This window comes from Balaenoptera musculus, chromosome 2 (assembly GCF_009873245.2).
Source record: "Balaenoptera musculus isolate JJ_BM4_2016_0621 chromosome 2, mBalMus1.pri.v3, whole genome shotgun sequence".
NCBI classification, from domain to species: domain Eukaryota; kingdom Metazoa; phylum Chordata; class Mammalia; order Artiodactyla; family Balaenopteridae; genus Balaenoptera; species Balaenoptera musculus.
The window spans coordinates 126,277,780-126,295,222 of NC_045786.1; the positions used below are offsets into that span (position 1 = coordinate 126,277,780).

The 17,443-nt window shown below is 37.6% G+C and overlaps 1 protein-coding gene across 2 annotated transcripts in view; it reads left to right on the forward strand.

Annotated features, from left to right (window-relative positions):
• Window positions 1-17,443, forward strand: part of ATL1 (atlastin GTPase 1) — an 88,410-nt gene that overhangs the window by 27,275 nt on the left and 43,692 nt on the right. The window lies entirely within an intron of this gene.

The window sequence follows — 17,443 nt, forward strand, 5'->3', positions numbered from 1 at the left end:
GCTTTTGTGCCAGTACCATACTGTCCTGATTACTGTAGCTTTGTAGTATAGTTTGAAGTCAGGGAGCCTGATTCCTCCAACTCCGTTTTTCTTTCTCAAGATTGCTTTGGCTATTTGGGGTCTTTTGTGTTTCCATACGAATTGTAAGATGTTTTGTTCTAATTCTGTGAAGAATACCATTGGTAGTTTGATAGGGATTGCATTGAATCTGTAGATTGCTTTGGGCAGTATAGTCATTTTCACAATATTGATTCTTCCAATCCAAAAACATGGTGTACTTCTCCATCTGTTTATGTCATCTTTGATTTCTTTCATCAGTGTTATATAGTTTTCTGAGTACAAGTCTTTCACCTCCTTAGGCAGGTTTATTCCTAGGTATATTATTCTTTTTGTTGCAGTGGTAAATGGGAGTGTTTCCTTGATTTCTCTTTCAGATTTTTCATCATCAGTGTATAGGAATGCAAGAGATTTCTGTGCATTAATGTTGTATCCTACTACTTTACCATATTCATTGATTAGCTCTAGTAGTTTTCTGGTAGCATCTTTAGGATTCTCTATGTATAGTATCATGTCATCTGCAAACAGTGACAGCTTTACTCCTTCTTTTCCAGTTTGTATTCCTTTTATTTCTTTTTCTTCTCTGATTGCTGTGGCTAGGACTTCCAAAACTATGTTGAATAATAGTGGTGAGAGTGGACATCCTTGTGTTGTTCCTGATCCTAGTGGAAATGCTTTCAGTTTTTCAATATTGAGTATGATGCTTGCTGTTGGTTTGTCATGTATGGCCTTTATTATGTTGAGGTAATTTCCCTCTATGCCCATTTTCTGGAGAGTTTTTATCATAAATGGGTGTTGAATTTTGTCAAAAGCTTTTTCTGCATCTATTGAGATGATCATATGGTTTTTATTCCTTAGTTTGTTAACATGGTGTATCACATTGATTGATTTGCGTATATTGAAGATTCCTTGCATCCTTGGGATAAATCCCACTTGATCATGGTGTATGATCCTTTTAATGTGCTGTTGGACTCTGTTTGCTAGTATTCTGTTCAGGATTTTTGCATCTATGTTCACCAGTGATATTGGTCAATAATTTTCTTTTTTTGTGATATCTTTTTCTGATTTTGGTATCAGGGTGATAGTGGCTTCGTAGAATGAATTTGTGAGTGTTTGTCCATCTGCTATATTTTGGAAGAGTTTGAGAAAGATTGGTGTTAGCTCTCCTCTAAATGTTCGATAGAATTCGCCTGTGAAGCCATCTGGTCCTGGACTTTTGTTTGTTGGAAGATTTTTAATTACGGCAATTTCGTTACTTGTGATAGGTCTGTTTATATTTCCTAATTCTTCCTGGTTCAGTCTTGGAAAATTGTACCTTTCTAAGAATTTGTCTGTTTCTTCGTGGTTGTCCATTTTATTGCCATATAGTTGTTTGTAGTAGTCTCTTATAATCCTTTGTATTTCTGCAGTGTCATTTGTGATTTCTCCTTTTTCATTTCTGATTTCATTGATTTGCATCCTCTTTTTTTCTCCATGAGTCTGGCTAAGGGTTTATCAATTTTGTTTATCTTCTCAAAGAACCAACTTTTAGTTTTATTGATCTTTGCTATTGTTTTCTTCGTTTCTATTTCATTTATTTCTGCTCTGATCTTTATGATTTCTTTCCTTCTACTGACTTTGGGTTTTCTTTGTTCTTCTTTCTCTGGTTGTTTTAAGTGTAGGGTTAGATTGTTTATTTGAGATTTTTCTTGTTTCTTGAGGTGAGATTGAATTGCTGTAAACTTCCCTCTTAGAACTGCTTTTGCTGCAATCCATAGGTTTTGGGTCATGGTGTTTTCGTTGTCATTTGTTTCTATGTATTTTTTTTACTTCTTCTTTGATTTCTTCAGTGATCTCTTGGTTATTTAGTAGCGCACTGTTTAGCCTCCATGTATTTGTGTTTTTTACAGTTTTTTCCTGTAATTCATTTCCAATCTCACAGCGTTGTGGTCAGGAAAGATGTTTGATATGATTTCAATTTTCTTAAATTTCCCGAGGCTTGATTTGTGATCCAAGATGTGATCTACCTTGGAGAATGTTCCGTGTGCACTTGAGAAGAAAGTGTATTCTGCCACTTTTGGGTGAAATGTTCTATAAATATCAATTAGATCTATCTGGTCTATTGTGTCATTTAAAGCTTGTGTTTCATTATTTATTTTCTGTCTGGATGATCTATCCATTGGTGTAAGTGGGGTGTTAAAGTCCCCTACTATTATTGTGTTACTGTCGATTTCTCCTTTCATGGTTGTTAGCATTTGCTTTATGTATTGTAGTGCTCCTGTGTTGGATGCATAAATATTTACAATTGTTATATTTTCTTCTTGGATTGATCCTTTGATTATTATGTAGTGTCTCTCCGTACCTCTTGTAACAGTCTTTATTTTAAAGTCTATTTTATCTGATACGAGTATTGCTACTCCAGCTTTCTTTTGATTTCCATTTGCATGGAATATCTTTTTCCGTCCCTTCACTTTCAGTCTGTATGTGTCCCTAGTCTGAAGTAGGTCTCTTGTAGACAGCATATATATATATATGTCTTGTTTTTGTATCCATTCAGCCAGTCTGTGTCTTTTGGTTGGGGCATTTAATCCATTCACATTCAAGGTTATTATCGATATGTATGTTCCTATTACCATTTTCTTAATTGTTTTGGGTTTGTTTTTGTGTGTCTTTTTGTTCTCGTGTGTTTCCTGCTTAGAGAAGTTTCTTTAGCATTTGTTGTGAAGCTGCTTTAGTGGTGCTGAATTCTCTTAGCTTTTGTTTGTCTGAAAAGCTTTTGACTTCTCCATCGAATCTGAATGAGATACTTGCTGGGTAGAGTAATCTTGGTTGTAGGTTTTTCTCTTTCATCACTTTAAGTATATCCTGCCACTCCCTTCTGGCCTGCAGAGTTTCCACTGAAAAATCAGCTGATAACCTTATGGAGGTTCCTTTGTATGTTATTTTTTGTTTTTCCCTGCTGCTTTTAATATTTTTTCTTTGAATTTAATTGTTGTTAGTTTGATTAATATGTGTCTTGGTGTGTTTTTCCTAGGGTTTATCCTGTATGGGACTCTCTGTGCTTCCTGGACTTGGGTGACTGTTTCCTTTCCCATTTTAGGGAAGTTTTCCACTATAATCTCTTCAAATATTTTCTCAGTCCCTTTCTTTTTCTCTTCTTCTTCTGGGACACCTATAATTCGAATGTTGGTGCGTTTAGTGTTGTCCCAGAGATCTCTGAGATTGTTTTCAATTCTTTTCATTCTTTTTTCTTTATTTTGCTCCTTGGCAGTTATTTCCACCATTTTGTCTTCCATCTCACTTATTCGTTCTTCTGCCTCCATTATTCTGTTATTGATTCCTTCTAGTGTATTTTTCATTTCAGTTATTGTGTTGTTCATCTCTGTTTGTTTGTTCTTTAGTCCTGCTAGATCTTTGTTAAATATTTCTTGTATTTTCTCAATCCGTGCTTCCAGTCTATTTCCGAGATTCTGGATCATCTTTACTACCATTACTCTGAATTCTTTTTCAGGTAGATTGTCTATTTCCTCTTCATTTATTTGGTCTTGTAGGTTTTTATCTTGCTCCTTCATCTGTGACATATTTTTTTTGCCGTCTCATTATTTTTTTTTTAATGAGTGGGATTGTGTTCCTGTTTTACTGGTTGTTTGGCCTGAGGCTATCCACACTGGAGTTTGTAGGCTATTGGATAGAGCTGGGTCTTGGTGCTGAGATGAGGAACTCTGTGAGACCTCACTCTGATGAATATTCCCTGGGGTCTGAGGTCCTCTGTTAGTCCAGTCGTTCAGACTCCGAGCTCCCACCACAGGAGCTTCCTCCCGCAAGCCACGTGGGGTGGCAAAAAGGGCCCTGGGGGCTGTGGGAGGTGGAACTTAGGCTCAAAGAACAGAAGGGGCCCAGGCATGCCCCCCACCCCTCTTCTCAGTGGGCAGGGGACCTCACGTGGGAGCCCAGTAGGCTTTCTGGGCTCGAGTGAGTGGGGCAAACGCCCTCCTCTCCTCTCCTGCTCCTCCAGTCTTGGGTCTGGGAGGGCCCCTCCCCCCTGCCTCTCCTGATCCTGGCCTCCTTCCTATGCCCCCAAGGACCCATGCAGCCTGGAGGGCCCTTGGAGGGCGGGGGATTGGCCTGGGAGCTCAGCAGGCTTCTGGGGCGCAAGTGGGCGGGCCCATCGCCCTCCGCTCCTCTCCCACTCCCCCACCAGAGGGCCCCTCCCGCCTGCCTCTCTTGATCCCCCCGGCCTACTTCTTATGCCCAACGACACACCAGAGCTGGAGGGGGCTTTAGAAGACAGGGGATCCGCCTGGGAGCTCAGCAGGCTCCCGGGGCCTGAGTGGGTGGGGCAATCGCCCTCTGCAAAGAGCAGACATTCTTAATTGAAGAAGTCCAGTTTATAATTTTTTCTTTTATGGGTGTTATGGTCTGGATATTTGTATCTCCCCAAAATTCATATGTCGAAATCCTGAAGCCCAGTGTAATGGTATTAGGAAGTAGGACATTTGGGAGGTGATTAGGAAATGAGGGTGGAACCTCATGAATACGATTAATGCTCTTATGAAAGAAACTCCCACAGAGCTCCCTAGTCTCTGCCACCATGTGAGGATACAATGAGAAGTCTGCAACTTGGAAAAAGCTACTTTCCTGACCATGCTGGCACCCTAATCTCAAAACTTCCAGCCTCTAGAACTGTGAAAAATAAAGTTCTGTTGTTTATAAGCTACCCAGTCTGTGGTAGTTTCTTATAGCAGCCTGAAGAGACTAAAACAATGGGTCATGCTTTTGGCATCATGTGTAAGAAATCATTGCCTAATCCAAGGTCATAAAGCTTTTCTTTTATTTTCTTCCAAAAATTTAATAGTTTTGGTTTTACCTTTAGATTTATGATCCATTTTGAGTTAATATTTTGTATGGGTGTGATATATTGAAATTTACTTTTTTGCTTTTAGATATCCAGTTGTTCTAGCACCATTTGTTGTGAAGACTATTCTTTCTCCATTGAGTTGCCTTAGCATCTTTGTCACAAATCAATTGAACGTCCTAGAGAAATGAAAACATATGTCCACACAAAAACTTGTACATTAAGTCTATAACAGCATTATTCATTTTAGCCAAAAAGTGGAAACAACCTAAATGCCCATCGACTAATGAATGGATAAACAAAGTGTGGTATATCCAAACAATGTAATATTATTTGGCCACAAAAAATGAAGTACTGATACATACTACAACATGGATAAACCTTGAAAACATTATGCTAAGTAAAAGAAAACAGTCACAAAAAATCACATATTGTATGATTCCATTTATTTGAAATGTCCAGAATAGGCAAATCTTTGACAGACTAATGGTTGCCTAGGACTGGAGGTGGGTAAGGGAGAATGGGGATGACTGCTAAAGGGTGTGGGTATTTTTGGGGGTGACCACAGTGTTATAAAATTAATCAGGGTGATGGTTTGCACAACTCTGAATATATTAAAAACCATCAAATGGATTTTTGACTTTAAGTGGGTGAATTATATGGTATGTGATTATATCCCAATTAAACTGTTGCAAAAAGTCAACTGACCAAGAACAAGTCAATTGACTATATATTTGTGAGTGTTTTTCTAACTTTCATTTTGTAATTATTTGTTGCAAGTATATAAAAATAAAATATAATAAAAAGTCAACTTTATATCTGGAAACTTTGCTAAATTTATTAATAATTATCTGTATATTCTTTTGGATTTTCTACATACATAATCATGTCATCTGTGGTTAATGCTATGTGATTTCTTGTTCTCCAAACCTTTTATTTTTGGTTTATTATCTTCCCTATTGCACTGGCTAAGACTTCCAATATAATACTGATTAGAACTAGTGATCCATGTCAGATCCCCAATTTCAGGGAAAACTTTCAGTATTTCAAAAATAAGTGTAATCTGGGACTTCCCTGGTGGTCTAGTGGTTAAGACTACACGCTTCCACTGAAGGGGGTGCAGGTTCACTCCCTGGTGGTTGGGGAACTAACATCCTGCATACCATGCAGTGTGGCCCCAAAAACAAAAATGAGATACCACTTCACACTCACTAGGATGACTATATAAAAAATAAAAAATTTTTTAAAAAGTGTAATATTAACTGTACTTGTCAATACCATTGATCAGTTTAAGGAATTTTCCTTCTATTCCTAATTTGTTAAGAGTTTTTTTTTAATTAGAAATAAGTGTTGCATTTTCATACCTGCTTTTATGAATCTATTGAGAGGATATGGTTTTCTCTTTCACTTAATGTAGCCAATTATATTGCTTGCCTTTTGAATGTTAAACTAACCTTGAATTCCTATAAAAATAAATACTGTATAGTTGTGATGTATTATATTTTTTATTGTCTCTGGAGTTGAATTGCTATTTTTTTTGAAATATTTGAGTTTATCTTCATGAGACACTGGCTTATAATATTCTTTTTTTTTAATGTTCTTGTCACTTTTTGGTATGATAGTTATTCTGAAATCACAAAACAAGTTGAGAATGGTCCCTCATTTTCTGTTCTCTGGTAGAGTTTGTGTAAGATGCCTGTTGTTTTCTCTAAATGTTTGGAAGAATTCACCATGGAAGCCAGCTGAGCCTGGAGTTTTATTTTTTGTTTTGTTTTTGCATGAAGGTTTTAAAGTATGAATTTAACTTATTTTCCAGATGTAAGATTATTCATATTTTCTATTTATTCTTGTGTGATTTTTAAAATAAATGTTTTTCTTTGAATTTGTCCGTTCATTAAAGTTAACAAATTTGTTAGCATAAAATTATTTGTAATATCCTCATATTATCTTTTAAATATCTGTAGGATCTGTAGTGATACCTCTTTTTCATACCTGATATTGATAATTTATGTTTTTTTCTCTTTTATCTTCTTTGCTTAGTTTTAGATTACTAAATTAATCTTGTTAATCTGTATTTCTAGTTTATTGATTTCTGACATTATCTTTATTTCCTACCTTTTCTTTGCATTTAGTCTGCCATTCTTCTTCTCACTTCTTGAGATGGATATCAGATTATGAGTTTTCAAACATCTTTTCTACTAAATGCATTCCAAGGTGTTAATTTCCTCTAAGCAAGTTTCCAACATGTCATATTTCTCTATTTCTATATAAGTAAGATACTATACTCTAACATATTGATTCTAATATTTATATGGAAAGAATCAAAATAGCCACAACCAATAATAATTTTAAAATATGGGGCTTCCCTGGTGGCGCAGTGGTTGAGAATCTGCCTGCCAATGCAGGGGACACGGGTTCGAGCCCTGGTCTGGGAGGATCCCACATGCCACGGAGCAACTGGGCCCGTGAGCCATAACTACTGAGCCTGCGCGTCTGGAGCCTGTGCTCCACGACAAGAGAGGCCGCGACAGTGAGAGGCCCGCACACCGCGATGAAGAGTGGCCCCCACTCGCCACAGCTGGAGAAAGCCCTTGCACAGAAACGAAGACCCAACACAGCCATAAATAAAATAAATAAATTAATTTAAAAAAAAAACAAATCTCATCCTAAAAAAATTAAAAAAAAAAAAAAAGAGGGGCTTGCCCACTATATATAGTGACTTTTCATGAAGCTATTTTGATTAAGATAGTGTAGTATTGCTGCTGTAGATAGACAGATTGATGAATGGATCAGAACATTCATTAGATCATTTAGTTTACAACATTTTCTAATTTGTTATGATTTCTTCTTTTATTCATAAGTTATTTAGAAATTTACTGCTTAATTTCCAAATATTTAGGAATTTTCTAAATATCTTCTTGTTATTGATTTCTAGTTTAATTTCTCTATTGTCAGAGAACATATTTTGTATTATTTTAATACTCTGAAGTTTGCTGAGATCTGATTTATGAACTGGTACCTGGTCTATTTGGTAAATGTCCCATATGAACTTAAAAAGAATGCCTGGTTCTATAATTATTGATGTCAGATTGGTCAGGTTGACTAATGATACTGTTCAAATCTATATCTTTACTGACATATTGTCTGAAATTTTAGAGGATGGAGAAAAATTCCTAGAAAGATATAATGTACCAAAAGCTTCTCAAGAAGAAATACAAAACTTTATTACTACTAATATAATTATAGCATCATAAGTATTAATAAAATTGAGGTAGCAGTTAAAAATTATCTCACAAAGAAAATATTGGACCCAGATGGTTTTACAGGCAAGCTCCATCAAAATTTCAAAAAACTGTTTAATGTTTTACTATAAACTCTTTCTGAAGACAGAAAAGGAAAAACTTGCGAATTCATTTTATAAAGCTAATGTAACTTTGATAATAAAACCAGCCAAAGACAAAATGAGAAAGGAAAGTCATAGACTCAACTCATTTATGAATATAGTTGTGCAAGTCCTAAACAAATTTTAGCAAACTGCATCCAATAGTGTATAACTAAGCTACTGCACCTTGAAAATATTAGGATCATACAAAAGTGAAAAGATATATCACTCACTACATTAACAGGCTAGAGATGAAAAACCATATGATCATCTCAATAGATACAGAAAAGACATTTGATAAAATTTATTTTCCATTTATGATTTTAAAAAATCAATAGTAAACTAGAAGTAGAACTCCCTTAGCCTGATAAGATAAAGTGTATCTATCAACCAAACTATAACAAATACAACCTCAAATATTGCACTTGCATTAAAATCAGGAAGTTGTGCCCACTACTACCTCTTTTATTCAACATTGTATTCAACGTCCAATAATACAAGAAAAAGAAAAGAAATACATAAGGATTAAAAAGGGGGAAATAAAACTCATTATTTGTAAAAATTATTTCTATTTCTACATTAAAGAAACCAAAAGTATCTACACAAAATTTATAGGAAACAATAGTTTAGCAAAAGTTGCAACATGAGACTAATGTATTATAGTCAGTTACATTTCGTTACTCAAGCAACAACTATAAAGCATAATTCAAAAAGCAACAATGGAGGCTTCCCTGGTGGTGCAGTGGTTAAGAATCCACCTGCCAATGCAGGGGACACAGGTTTGAGCCCTGGTCCGGGAAGATCCCACATGCTGTGGAGCAACTAAGCCCGTGTGCCACAACTACTGAGCCTGTGCTCTAGAGTCTGCCAGCCACAACTACTGAAGCCTGCACGCCTAGAGCCCATGCTCTACAACAACAGAAGCCACCGCAATGAGAATCCCGTGCACCGCAACAGAGTAGCTCCCGCTCGCTGCAACTAGAGAAAGCCCACACGCAGCAACGAAGACCCAACGCAGCCAATAAGTAAATAAATAAATAATTCTTTTTAAAAAAAAGCAACAATGACACCAGTTATAGTTAGCAACAAAAACTAATGTTTCTGGCAATAAATGTAACAAATCTCCTCTCCCCCACCACTCCAAATTATAAAAATTTTATTCAAGGGGATAAAAGACCAAATATAAATGGAGAGCTATCTCATGTTTATGGATTTGAAGACAATACCATAACAGTACTGATTCCTTCCAAATTGATCTATAAATTTAATGTAACTTCAGAAAATTTAACTAACATATTGATTCTAATATTTATATGGAAGGGTCAAAATAGCCAAGACCAATAATAATTAGAAGAATAAGAGAGGCTGGACCTACTATATATAATGAATTTTTATAAAGCTTTTGATTAAGATAGTGTACTGTTGGTGCTGGTATAGACAAATTGGTGAATGGATCAAAATTGAGAGGTCAGAGAGACCTTCAAGATGGCAGAGGAGTAAGACGTGGAGATCTTCCTCCCCACAAATACGTCACAAATACATCTACACGTGGAACAACTACAGAACACCTACTGAACGCTGGCAGAAGACCTCAGACTTCCCAAAAGGCAAGAAACTCCCAACGTACCTGGATAGGGAAAAGAAAAAACAGAGACAAAAGAATAGGGACAGGACCTGCACCTGTGGGAGGGAGCTGTGAGAGAGGAAAAGTTTCCACACACTAGGAAACCCCTTCACTGGTGGAGACGGGGGGGGGGGGTGGCGGGGGGGAAGCTTCGGAGCCACGGAGGAGAGCACAGCAACAGGGGTGCAAAGGGCAAAGCAGAGAGACTCCCGCATAGAGGATCACTGCCGACCAGCACTCACCAGCCTGAGAGGCTTGTCTGCTCACCTGCTGGGGCGGGTGGGGGATGGGAGCTGAGGCTTGGGCTTTGGAGGTCAGATCCCAGGGAGAGGACGGGGGTTGGCTGTGTGAACACAGACTGAAGGAGGCTAGTGTGCCACAGCTAGCTGGGAGGGAGTCCAGGAAAAGTCTGGACCTGCCTAAGAGGCAAGAGACCATTGTTTTGGGGTGCACGAGGAGAGGGGATTCAGAGCACCGCCTAAATGAGCTCCGGAGACGGGAGCAAACCGCAGCTATCAGCACGGACACCAGAGACAGGCATGAAATGCTAAGGCTGCTTCTGCAGCCACCAAGAAGCCTGTGTGCAAGCACAGGTCACTATCCACACCTCCCCTCCCGGGAGCCTGTGCAGCCCGCCACTGCCAGAGTCCCGTGATCCAGGGACAACTTCCCCGGGAGAACACACGGCATGCCTCAGGCTGGTGCAACATCACGCTGGCCTCTGCCACCACAGGCTTGCCCCGCATTCCTTACCCCTCTCTCCCCCCAGCGTGAGTGAGCCAGAGCCCCCTAATTAGCTGCTCCTTTAACCCCATCCTGTCTGGGTCAGGAACAGACGCCCTCAGGTGACCAACATGTGGAGGTGGGGCCAAATGCAAAGCTGAACCCCAGGAGCTGTGTGAACAAAGAAGAGAAAGGGAAATCTCTCCCAGCAGCCTCAGGAGCAGTGGATTAAATCTCCACAGTCAACTTGATATACCCTGCATCTGTGGAATACCTGAATAAACAAAGAATCATCCCAAAATTGAGGCGGTAGACTTTGGGAGCAACTGTAGACTTGGTGTTTGCTTTCTGCATCTAATTTGTTTCTGGTTTTATGTTTATCTTAGTTTAGTAATTAGAGTTTATTATCATTGCTAGATTTCTTTATTGATTTGGTTGCTCTCTTTTTTAAAAAATATATATAGATATATGTATATATATATTTTTTCCTTTTTCTCCTTTTGTGAGTGTGTATGTGTATGCTTCTTTATGTGATTTTGTCTGTATAGCTTTGCTTTTACCATTTGTCCTAGGGTTCTGTCTGTCCGTTTTTGGAGGGGTTTTTTTTAGTATAGTTTTTAGCACTTGTTATCATTGGTGGATTTGTTTTTTGGTTTGGTTGCTCTCTTCTTTCTTTTCATTATGACTTTTTAATTTTTTTATTTTTAATAATTTTTTTATTTTAATAACTTTATTTTATTTTATTTTACTTTTTTTCTTTCTTTTTTTCTCCCTTTTTTTCTGAGCCCTGTGGCTGACAGGGTCTTCGTGCTCTGGCCAGGTGTCAGGCCTGTGCCTCTGAGGTGGGAGAGCTGAGTTCAGGACATTGGTCCACCAGAGACCTCCCGGCTCCACGAAGTATCAAATGGAGAAAGCTCTCCCAGAGATCTCCATCTCAACGCTAAGACCCAGCTCCACTCAACGACCAGCAAGCTACAGTGCTGGACACCCTATGCCAAACAATTAGCAAGACAGGAACACAACTCCACCCATTAGCAGAGAGGCTGCCTAAAATCATAATAAGGTCACAGACACCCCAAAACACACCACCAGATGTGGTCCTGCCCACCAGAAAGACAAGATCCAGCCTCATCCACCAAAACACAGACAGAGGCCTACACAACCCACTGAACCAATCTTAGCCACTGGGGGCAGACACCAAAAACAACGGGAACTATGAACCTGCAGCCTGCAAAAAGGAGACCCCAAACACAGTAAGTTAAGCAAAATGAGAACACAGAGAAATACGCAGCAGATGAAGGAGCAAGGTAAAAACCAACCAGATCAAACAAATGAAGAGGAAATAGGCAGCCTACCTGAAAAAGAATTCAGAGTAATGATAGTAAAGATGATCCAAAATCTTGGAAATAGAATGGAGAAAAGACAAGAAACATTTAACAATGACCTAGAAGAACTAAAGAGAAAACCAACAATGATGAGCAACACAATAAATGAAATTAAAAATTCTCTGGAAGGAATCAATAGCAGAATAACTGAGACAGAAGAACGGATAAGTGACCTGGAAGATAAAATAATGGAAATAACTACCACAGAGCAGAATAAAGAAAAAAGAATCAAAAGAATTGAGGACAGTCTCAGAGATCTCTGGGACCACATTAAATGCACCAACATTCGAATTATAGGGGTCCCAGAAGAAGAAGAGAAAAAGAAAGGGACTGAGAAAATATTTGAAGAGATTATAGTTGAAAACTTCCCTAATATGGGAAAGGAAATAGTCAATCAAGTCCAGGAAGCACAGAGAGTCCCATACAGGATAAATCCAAGGAGAAACATGCCAAGACACATATAAATCAAACTATCAAAAATTAAATACAAAGAAAAAATATTAAAAGCAGCAAGGGAAAAACAACAAATAACATACAAGGGAATCCCCATATGGTTAACAGCTGATCTTTCAGCAGAAACTCTGCAAGCCGGAAGGGAGTGGCAGGACATATTTAAAGTGATGAAAGGGAAAAATCTACAACCAAGATTACTCTACCCAGCAAGGATCTCATTCAGATTCGACGGAGAAATTAAAACCTTTACAGGCAAGCAAAAGCTAAGAGAATTCAGCACCACCAAACCAGCTTTATAACAAATGCTAAAGGAACTTCTCTAGGCAGGAAACACAAGAGAAGGAAAAGACCTACAATAACAAACCCAAAACAATTAAGAAAATGGTAATAGGAACATACATATCAATAACTACCTTAAATGTAAATGGATTAAATGCTCCAACCAAAAGACATAGACTGGCTGAATGGATACAAAAACAAGACCTGTATATATGCTGTCTACAAGAGACCCACTTCAGACCTAGGAACACATACAGTCTGAAAGTGAGGGGATGGAAAAAGATATCCCATGCAAATGGGAATCAAAAGAAAGCTGGAGTAGCAATTCTCATATCAGAAAAAACAGACTTTAAAATAAAGAATATTACAAGAGACAAAGAAGGACACTACATAATGATCAAGGGATCAATCCAAGAAGAAGATATAACAATTGTAAATATTTATGCACCCAACATAGGAGCCACCTCAGTACATAAGGCAAATGCTAACAGCCATAAAAGGGGAAATTGACAGTAACACAATCATAGTGGGGGACTTTAACACCCCTCTTTCCCTAGTGCACAGATCATCCAAAATGAAAATAAGTAAGGAAACACAAGCTTTAAATGGTACATTAAACAAGATGGACTTAATTGATATTTATAGGACGATCCCAAAACAACAGAATACACTTTCTTCTCAAGTGCTCATGGAACATTCTCCAGGATAGATCATATCTTGGGTCACAAATCAAGCCTTGGTAAATTTAAGAAAATTGAAATCATGTCAAGTACCTTTTCCAACCATAACGCTCGGAGACTAGATATCAATTACAGGAAAGAATCTGTAAAAAATACAAACACATGCAAGCTAAACAATACACTACTAAATAACCAAGAGATCACTGAAGAAATCAAAGAGGAAATCAAAAAATACCAGGAAACAAATGACAGTGAAAACACGATGACCCAAACATATGGGATGCAGCAAAAGAAGTTCTAAGAGGGAAGTTTATAGCAAGACAATGCTACCTCAAGAAACAAGAAATACCTGAAATAAACAAACTAACCTTACACCTAAAGCAATTGAGAAAGAACAAAAAACCCCCAAAGTTAGCAGAAGGAAAGAAATCATAAGATCAGATCAGAAATAAATGAAAAAGAAATGAAGGAAATTATAGCAAAGATCAATTAAATTAAAAGATGGTTCTTTGAGAAGATAAGCAAAATTGATTAACCATTAGCCAGACTCATCAAGAAAAAAAGGGAGAAGACTCAAATCAATAGAATTAGAAATGAAAAAGGAGAAGTAACAACTGACACTGCAGAAATACAAAGGATCATGAGAGATTACTACAAGTAACTATATGCCAATAAAATGGACAACGTGGAAGAAAAATGGACAAATTCTTAGAAAAGCACAACCTTCCGAGACTGAAACAGGAAGAAATAGAAAATATAAACAGACCAATCACAAGCACTGAAATTGAAACTGTGATTAAAAGTCTTGCAACAAACAAAAGACCAGGACCAGATGGCTTCACAGGCAAATTCTATCAAGCATTTAGAGAAGAACTAACACCTCTCCTTCTCAAACTCTTCCAAAATATAGCAGAGGGAAGAACACTCCCAAACTCATTCTACAAGGCCACCATTACCCTGATACCAAAACCAGACAAAGATGTCACAAAAAAAGAAAACTACAGGCCAATATCACTGATGAACATAGATGCAAAAATCCTCAACAAAATACTAGCAAAAAGAGTCGAACAACACATTAAAATGATCATACACCATGATCACGTGGGGTTTATCCCAGGAATGCAAGGATTCTTCAATATATGCAAATCAATCAATGTGATACAACATATTAACAAATTGAAGGAGAAAAACCATATGATGATCTCAATAGTTGCAGAAAAAGCTTTCGACAAAATTCAACACCCATTTATGATAAAAACCCTCCAGAAAGTAGGCATAGAGGGAACTTTCCTCAACATAATAAAGACCATATGTGACAAACCCATAGCCAACATCATTCTCAATGGTGAAAAACTGAAACCGTTTCCACTAAGATCAGGAACAAGACAAGGCTGCCCACTCTCACCACTATTATTCAACATAGTTTTGGAAGTTTTAGCCACAGCAATCAGAGAAGAAAAAGAAATAAAAGGAATCCAAATTGGAAAAGAAGAAGTAAAGCTGTCACTGTTTGCAGATGACATGATACTATACATAGAGAATCCTAAAGACTCTACCAGAAAACTACTAGAGCTAATCAATGAGTCTGGTGGAGTTGCAGGATACAAAATTAATGCACAGAAATCTCTTACATTCCTATACACTAGTGATGAAAACTCTGAAAGAGAAATTAAGGGAACACTCCCATTTACCATTGCAACAAACTGAATAAAATACCTAGGAATAAACCTACCTAAGGAGACAAAAGACCTGTATGCAGAAAACTATAAGACACTGATGAAAGAAATTAATGATGATACAAAGAGACGGAGAGATATACTGTGTGCTTGGATTGGAAGAATCAACATTGTGAAAATGACTATACTACCCAAAGCAATCTACAGATTCAATGCAATCCCTATCAAATTACCAATGGCATTTTTCACAGAACTAGAACAAAAAATTTCACAATTTGTATGGAAACACAAAAGACCCCAAATAGCCAAAGCAATCTTGAGAAAGAAAAATGGAACTGGAGGAATCAGGCTCCTGGGCTTCAGACTATACTACAAAGCTGCAGTAATCAAGACAGTATGGTAATGGCACAAAAACAGAAATATAGATCAATGGAACAGGATAGAAAGTCCAGAGATAAACCCATGCACATATGGTCACCTTATTTTTGATAAAGGAGGCAAGAATATACAATGGAGAAAAGACAGCCTGTTCAATAAGTGGTGCTGGGAAAACTGGACAGCTACATGTAAAAGAATGAAATTAGAACACTCCCTAACACCATACACAAAAGTAAACTCAAAATGGATTAAAGACCTAAATGTAAGGCCAGACACTATAAAACTCTTAGAGGAAAACATAGGCAGAACACTCTATGACATAAATCACAGCAAGATCCTTTTTGACCCACCTCCTAGAGTAAGGGAAATAAAAACAAAAATAAACAAATGGGACCTAATGAAACTTAAAAGCTTTTGCACAGCAAAGGAAACCATAGACAAGACAGAAAGACAACCCTCAGAATAGGAGAAAATATTTGCAAATGAAGCAACTGACAAAGGATTAATCTCCAAAATTTACAAGCAGCTCATGCAGCTCAATATCAAAAAAAAAACAACCCAATCCAAAAATGGGTGGAAGACCTAAATAGACATTTCTCCAAGAAGATATACAGATTGCCAACAAACACATGAAAGGATGCTCAACATCACTAATCATTAGAGAAATGCAGATCAAAACTACAATTAGGTATCACCTCACACCAGTCAGAATGGCCATCATCAAAAAATCTACAAACAATAAATGCTGGAGAGGGTGTGGAGAAAAGGGAACCCTCCTACACTGTTGGTGGGAATGTAAATTGATACAGCCACTATGGAGAACAGTATGGAGGTTCCTTAAAAAAGTAAAAATAGAACTACCATATGACCCAGTAATCCCACTACTGGGCATATACCCTGAGAAAACCATAATTCAAAAAGAGTCATGTACCACAATGTTCATTGCAGCTCTATTTACAATAGCCAGGATGTGGAAGCAACTTAAGCGTCCATCGACAGATGAATGGATAAAGAAGATGTGGCACATATATACAATGGAATATTACTCACCCATAAAAAGAAACGAAATTGAGTTATTTGTAGTGAGGTGGATGGACCTAGAGTCTGTCATACAGAGTGAAGTAAGTCAGAAAGAGAAAAGCAAATACCATATGCTAACACATAAATATGGAATCTAAAAAAAAAAAAATGCTTCTGAAGAACCTAGGGGCAGGATAGGAATAAAGACACAGACGTAGAGAATGGACTTGAGTCCATGGAGAGGGGGAAGGGTAAGCTGGGACGAAGTGAGAGAGTGACATGGACATATATACACTACCAAATGTAAAGTAGATAGCTAGTGGGAAGCAGCTGCATAGCACAGGGAGATCAGCTTGGTGCTTTGTGACCACCTAGAGGGGTAGAATAGGGATGATGGGAGCGAGACACAAGAGGGAGGAAGTATGGGTATATATGTATATGTATAGCTGATGCACTTTGTTATAAAGCAGTAACTAACACACCATTGTAAAGCTGTTATACTCCAATAAAGATGTTAAAAAAAAAGAAAAAAAGTTGAGAGGTCAGAAACAAAGTCTCTCTTTCTTTGTCTCCCTGTCTCTTTCTGGGTCCGTGTGTGTGTGTGTGTGTGTGTGTAACTCTTAACTATGATGTGGCAGACCACTAGAGGGAAAAAGTGGCTTTGTTAAATAGAAATCTGAAAATTTTGTTACTCATATTGAAAAAATCAAGTTGGAATTCTATCTCACCTCTTATACAGTTAGCAGCTCCTGGTTGATTAAGGACCTAAATATCAAAAGCAAAACTTAAAAACTAGAACAATATATATGAATGTCTTTCATGCTTTTGTAAAGAATAATTTCTTAAACATGACATACAAAGTGCTAATGATAAAATAATTAATAAAACCTATTATGTCAAAATTAATAATTGCTGTTCATCAGTAACAGCTTAAGGAAAGTGAAATGACAAG